This window comes from Sparus aurata, chromosome 7 (assembly GCF_900880675.1).
Source record: "Sparus aurata chromosome 7, fSpaAur1.1, whole genome shotgun sequence".
Taxonomy (NCBI): domain Eukaryota; kingdom Metazoa; phylum Chordata; class Actinopteri; order Spariformes; family Sparidae; genus Sparus; species Sparus aurata.
In genome coordinates, this window is record NC_044193.1 from 1,002,388 (window position 1) to 1,008,595 (window position 6,208).

Genomic DNA, 6,208 nt, shown 5'->3' on the forward strand with positions numbered 1-6,208 from the left:
TGTTGTCCGTCTGTCTGTCTGATGTGTGTCTGTCTGTCTGTCTGTCTGTCTGTCTGATGTGTGGTCTAGTGTCTGTCTGTCTGTCACTCTCTCTCTTGGCCCAGCTGTTTTTGGTTGCTAGGTGACCGTTGGCAAGGGCCGTAGCAACGGCCTGTGAGGGAGCTGATTTGAGAGCAATTTCTGCCTCACATCTAGGACGTCAAACTAGTGCTATTTGGTCAAAATCTTACATGATATCAACAATTTTTTTTCACGATCAAGCCAGAAAGGCCTTAAAGAACACACTCATTAAGTTTTGTGGTCCTAGCTTCAGAAATGTGGAAATGGCAGCGAGTTAAAAAAGCGTGCAGTTTTGGAAATCCTTCTCCCGATTTACATTGGAGTAAATGGAGCATTTCAGAGCTACTCTTGTCGGTTAGCGGTCGATAATTTAAAAACCGTAAATCCTACCGATAAAGTAGACACATTGGGAGAAAGAAGACAAGTGTGGCTACAACTCTGGGAAATATCACTGTTTTTGAGCCCAATTTGTGGTCAGGATCGTCACGGAAAGAGAAAATTTCGGAGCAAATTTTTGAGTCTCTCTCACTCTGTCAGTTGGCCCTCTCCACGCTGCTGCACGAACATTCCGCCATACACAATCATTGAAAACCCTGAATTTTTCCAAAATCACTCACCTTCATTCAAGGATCACAGTTCAAAAACTACACAACATAGGAAAAAAGTTCAAATACAACAAAACTACTCAAGACCTGTGCCTACATTTTAAAGCTGGAATGGTGTTTCTAGCTGAATGTATGCCAGAGCAGGAGATGTTTGAAAAATGTCGCAGATTTGCGACTTTTTTACCTCGCCCCATTCATTCCTTATGGGAAATTTATCGCAGTTTTTCGCGACTCACGTCGCGAAAAATTCATATTTTCCTGAGAAAAATAATAGCATACCGAGTCCGCCCGAGCCGCACGTTTTGATACATTTTTTGTTTGTGTGCGACCAACGGTGTGGGACGAGTTAGCGACAGAAAAAAGGAAGGAGGATGAAAAATAACTAGACAATTCCCCGCCGGGAAATCGCGAGAGTGGGCTGTGCGCTTTGCCCCGTGACGAAAAAAGCAAACATGGCATCAGCAAAGTTTCCTCACCATCAAGCGGGAAAGGCCTTAAGGAACACACACATCAAGTTTTGTGGTCCTAGCTTCAGAAATGTGGAAATGGCAGCGAGTTAAAAAAGGCTGCAGTTTTGAAATTTCTCCTCCCGATTTACATTGGAGTAAATGGAGCATTTGAGAGCTACTCTTGTCGGTTAGCGGTCGTTAATTCAAAAACCGTAAATCCTACCGATAAAGTAGACACATTGGAAGAAAGAAGACAAGTGTGGCTACAACTCTGGAAAATATCACTGTTTTTGAGCCCAATTTGTGGCCAGGATCCTCACGGAAAGAGAACATTTCTGAGCAAATTTTTGAGGTTCTCTCACTCTGTCAGTTGGCCCTCTCCACTCTGTTGCACGAACATTCCGCCATACACAATCATTGAAAACCCAGAATTTTTCCAAAATCACTCACCGTCATTCAAGGATCACAGTTTAAAAACTACACATCATAGGAAAAAAGTTCAAATACAACTTAAATACTCAATACTTGTGCCTACATTTTAAAGCTGAAATGGTGTTTCTACGTGAACGTATGCCAGAGCAGGAGATGTTTGAAAAACGTTGCAGATTTGTGACTTTTTTGACCTCCCCCCATTCATTCCTTATGGGAAATCTTATCGCAGTTTTCGCGACTTATGTCGCGAAAAATTAACATTTCGTAAAGCTGAATAATAGCAACCCGAGTCCGATCGAGCCGCACAGTGAATGAGCAAAAAAATAATCATTAAATGTAGTTTAAATGTTGGGAAATATACTGTGTGTGCGTTTGAGTGCATGTGAGTGCACGCTTAAGCATTGCTGTGTGTGTGTGTGTGTGTGTGTGTGTGTGTGTGTACATGTCTCTCTGTCTGTCTGTCTGTCTCATGTGTGTCTCCTATCTGTCTGTCTGTCTGTCTGTCTGTCCGATGTGTGTCTCCTGTCTGTCTGTCTGTCTGTCTGATGTATGTCTCCTGTCTGTCTGTCTGTCTGTCTGTCACTCTCTCTCTTTGCCCAGCTGATTTCGGTTGCTAGGTGACAGTTGGCAGGGGCCGTAGCAACGGACTGTGAGGGAGCTGATTTGAGAGTGAAAAAATGATCGTTTAATGTCGTTTAAATGCTGGGAAATATACTGTGTGTGTGCGTCTGTGTGCATGTGAGAGCACGCTTAAGCAGCTCTGTGTGTGTGTCTACATGTCGCTCTGTCTGTCTGTCCGTCTGTCTGTTTGATGTGTGTCTCCTGTCTGTCTTTCTGTCTGTCTGATGTGTGTCTCCTGTGTGTCTGTCTGTCTGTCTGTCTGTCTGATGTGTGTCTAGTGTCTGTCTGTCTGTCACTCTCTCTCTTGGCCCAGCTGTTTTTGGTTGCTAGGTGACCGTTGGCAAGGGCCGTAGCAACGGACTGTGAGGGAGCTGATTTGAGAGCAATTTCTGCCTCACATCTAGGACGTCAAACTAGTGCTATTTGGTCAAAATCATACATGATATCGACAATTTTTTTTCACGATCGAGCCAGAAAGGCCTTAAAGAACACACTCATTAAGTTTTGTGGTCCTAGCTTCAGAAATGTGGAAATGGCAGCGAGTTAAAAAAGGGTGCATTTTTGGAAATCCTTCTCCCGATTTACATTGGAGTAAATGGAGCATTTCAGAGCAACTCTTGTCGGTTAGCGGTCGATAATTCAAAAACCGTGAATCCTACCGATAAAGTAGACACATTGGGAGAAAGAAGACAAGTGTGGCTACAACTCTGGGAAATATCACTGTTTTTGAGCCTAATTTGCGGTCAGGATCGTCACGGAAAGAGAAAATTTCGGAGCAAATTTTTGAGTCTCTCTCACTCTGTCAGTTGGCCCTCTCCCCTCTGCTGCACGAACATTCCGCCATACACAATCATTGAAAACCCTGAATTTTTCCAAAATCACTCACCTTCATTCAAGGATCACAGTTCAAAAACTACATAACATAGGAAAAAAGTTCAAATACAACTTAAATACTCAGGACTTGTGCCTACATTTTAAAGTTGGAATGGTGTTTCCACGTGAACGTATGCCCGAGCAGGAGATGTTTGAAAAATGTCGCAGATTTGCGACTTTTTTGACCTCGTCCCATTCATTCCTTATGGGAAATTTGTCGCAGTTTTTCGCGACTTACGTCGCGAAAAATGTATATTCTGGTGAGAAAAATAATAGCACACCCCATGCAATCAAGCCGCACGTTTTGATATATTTTTTGTTTGTGTGCCCTCAACGGTGCGGGGCGAGTTAGCGACAGAATAAATAATAAAAAGAGGCGCGAGCAATAATAATAGTGGGCTGTGCTCTGCACAGCCCACTATGGACATCTATAGCTCTGCTATAGAGGTGTCCATAGTGGGCTGGCGAGCACAGCCCACTAATAAGAAGACGCGCGAGCAATAACAATAGTGGGCTGTGCTCCGCACAGCCCACTATGGACACCTATAGCTCTGCTATAGAGGTGTCCATAGTGGGCTGGCGAGCACAGCCCACTAATAAATGAGTTATACTGTATGTATAATATGTATAACTTCTGATTTGACTCAGTCATAGTCACATCAGGACTGTAATAACAAAAATAAGAAAACAATAAACAAACAAACAAATAAACAAAAAAAAAACAAAAAAATGATTGTCACTTCCTGTCTCTCAGTCTATGGCAGGCACAAAGACTGTGGAAGTCTGTGTGTGTGTCTGTGTGTGCGTGTGTGTGTGTGTGGGTGAGTGTAAGTGTGTGTGTGGGTGGTGAGTGTAAGTGTGTGTGTGTGTGTGTGTGGGTGAGTGTAAGTGTGTGTGTGGGTGAGTGTAAGTGTGTGTGTGTGTGTGTGTGTGTGTGTGTGCGTGTGCGTGTGTGGTGGTGTTCGTGTGTGTGTGTGTGTGTGTTGGTGAGTGTAAGTGTGTGTGTGTGCATTTATGTTGATACGAAAAATAAGTAAATAAATAAATGAATAAGTAAGAGTGAAACAATTAAAAACAAATACAAAGAAGTAAATTCTGAGTAGTTTCTCAGGTTCCACTGGCTGTCCTCAGGTCGTGACATGAGATGATGAATTTGGCTGCAATGTTCTCACATTTGGACATTTCCCCAAGTAAATATGGGAGTTTCTCCATGTCTGTTGTGTGTTCAAATTCAGGGTGTATTTGTATTATTTTGGGAAAGTGTTGATTTCTCAGAGCCTGGTATTTGGGTCCTGAGGTGAGGAAGTGCAGTTCTGACTCGACCTGTTGTCGGTCACAGTGGGAGCAGAGTCTCTCCTCCTCTGGCAGCAGCTCTGTCTGTGCCGACCCTTCTCTACAGCCAGGCTGTGTTCACTGAGTCTGTACATAGTCAAGGCTTTTCTTAATTTAGGATCTGTTACTGTGCTCAGATCATTTGCTAACGCGAAGTTTCTTTTTAGGGTCAGATAACATTTTAATTTACTCTGTGTTTTAGTTGTTTCCTTCCAGTATGCAATGTAGATTTCTTTTTGTTGGTTGATAATTTGGTTTGGTCTGATTGGCTTGGTGTTGTGGTCCCGAGGCTGTCCGGGCCGTGTTGGGTTGTCTGGACAGAACCTCAGTAAGTAATTGGCCGAGTTCTGCTCTACATGCGTGTTTGGTGTCTTTCTCTGGACGTGCATGATGTTCTTACAGAACTCTGTGTGGAAAGATTCTATTATTGTTTTGTCCCATTTGTCAAATTCATGGTTTAGTTTTGGTCCCCAAATTTCACTGCCATAGAGAATTATCGGTTCTAATACAAATTGGAAAATTTTAAGCCAGATTTTAATTGGAATGTCCAGTTTGATATTTCTTCTAATTGCATAGAAAGCTCTCCTTGCTTTGTCTCTCAGATCTTTCACAGCCAAGTTGAAGCTTCCTGTGGAGCTTATGTTGAGGCCAAGGTATGTGTAGTTTTTTGTATGCTGTAATTTAGTCGTGTCCAAAAAGAAATTGTGTGTGTTGTCCTGACTTCTGGACTGCTTCTGGAAGATCATAATTTTGGTTTTCTTTGGGTTGACTGTCAGGGCCCAGGACTGACAGAATGTATGCAGGAGGTTGAGGTGCTGCTGTAGACCTTCTTTGGTTGGTGACAGCAACACCAGGTCATCTGCGTACAGGAGACCCTTAACTTCTGTGCCATTCAGATTGAGACCAGGTGACGTGGATTGATCTAATTGACATGCAAATTCATTGATGTATAAATTGAACAGGATTGGACTGAGGTTGCATCCCTGCCTCACCCCACGACCTTGGGGAAAGAAGGCTGTTTGTTTGTCTCCTATTATAACTGCACATTTACTGTTTGTGTACATAGATTTTATTACATCATATGTTTTTCCTCCAATGCCACTGTTGAGCAGTCTGTAGAAAAGACCCTCATGCCAGATGGAATCAAAGGCCTTTGTGAAGTCAACAAAACATGCGTAGGCCTTTCCTTTCTTCTTGTCTAATTCTTGCTCGATCAGGGTGTGGAGGGTATAGATGTGGTCTGTTGTCCGAAAATTTGGTAAGAATCCAATCTGGCATTTATTTATTTATTTATATATTAACACAGATTCCACGGTAATTATTAGGGTCATATTTATCTCCATTTTTATAAAGTGGTGTTATTAAACCTTTATTCCATATGTCAGGAAAAGTGCCAACTGCTAGAATTATATTAAAAAGTTTGAGTATAGCCAATTTTAATTTATGATCAGAATATTTGATCATTTCATTTAGGATGCTGTCGACTCCGCAGGCCTTTTTAGCTTTCAGGGATTGGATGCTTTCCGTCAGTTCCTGCTCTGTTATTGAAGCATCTAGAGGGTTTTGGTTGTCTTTAATGACTAATTCTAAAGTTTTCCACTTGGCGTGTGTTTTGTTTTGGTCACTGTTCTTTGCAAAATTGCTGTATAATTCAGTAAAATAATTCATCCAAATGCTGCCATTTTGTATTGCCAATTGATCTTGTTGTGTTTTGTTTAGGGTGTTCCACTTCTGCCAGAACTGGTTTGACTCTAAAGATTCTTCTATTTCAGAGAGCTGGGTTCTGGTCTGTAGTTCTTTCTTAGCTCTCAGTGTGTGTTTGTATTGTTTTAAGGT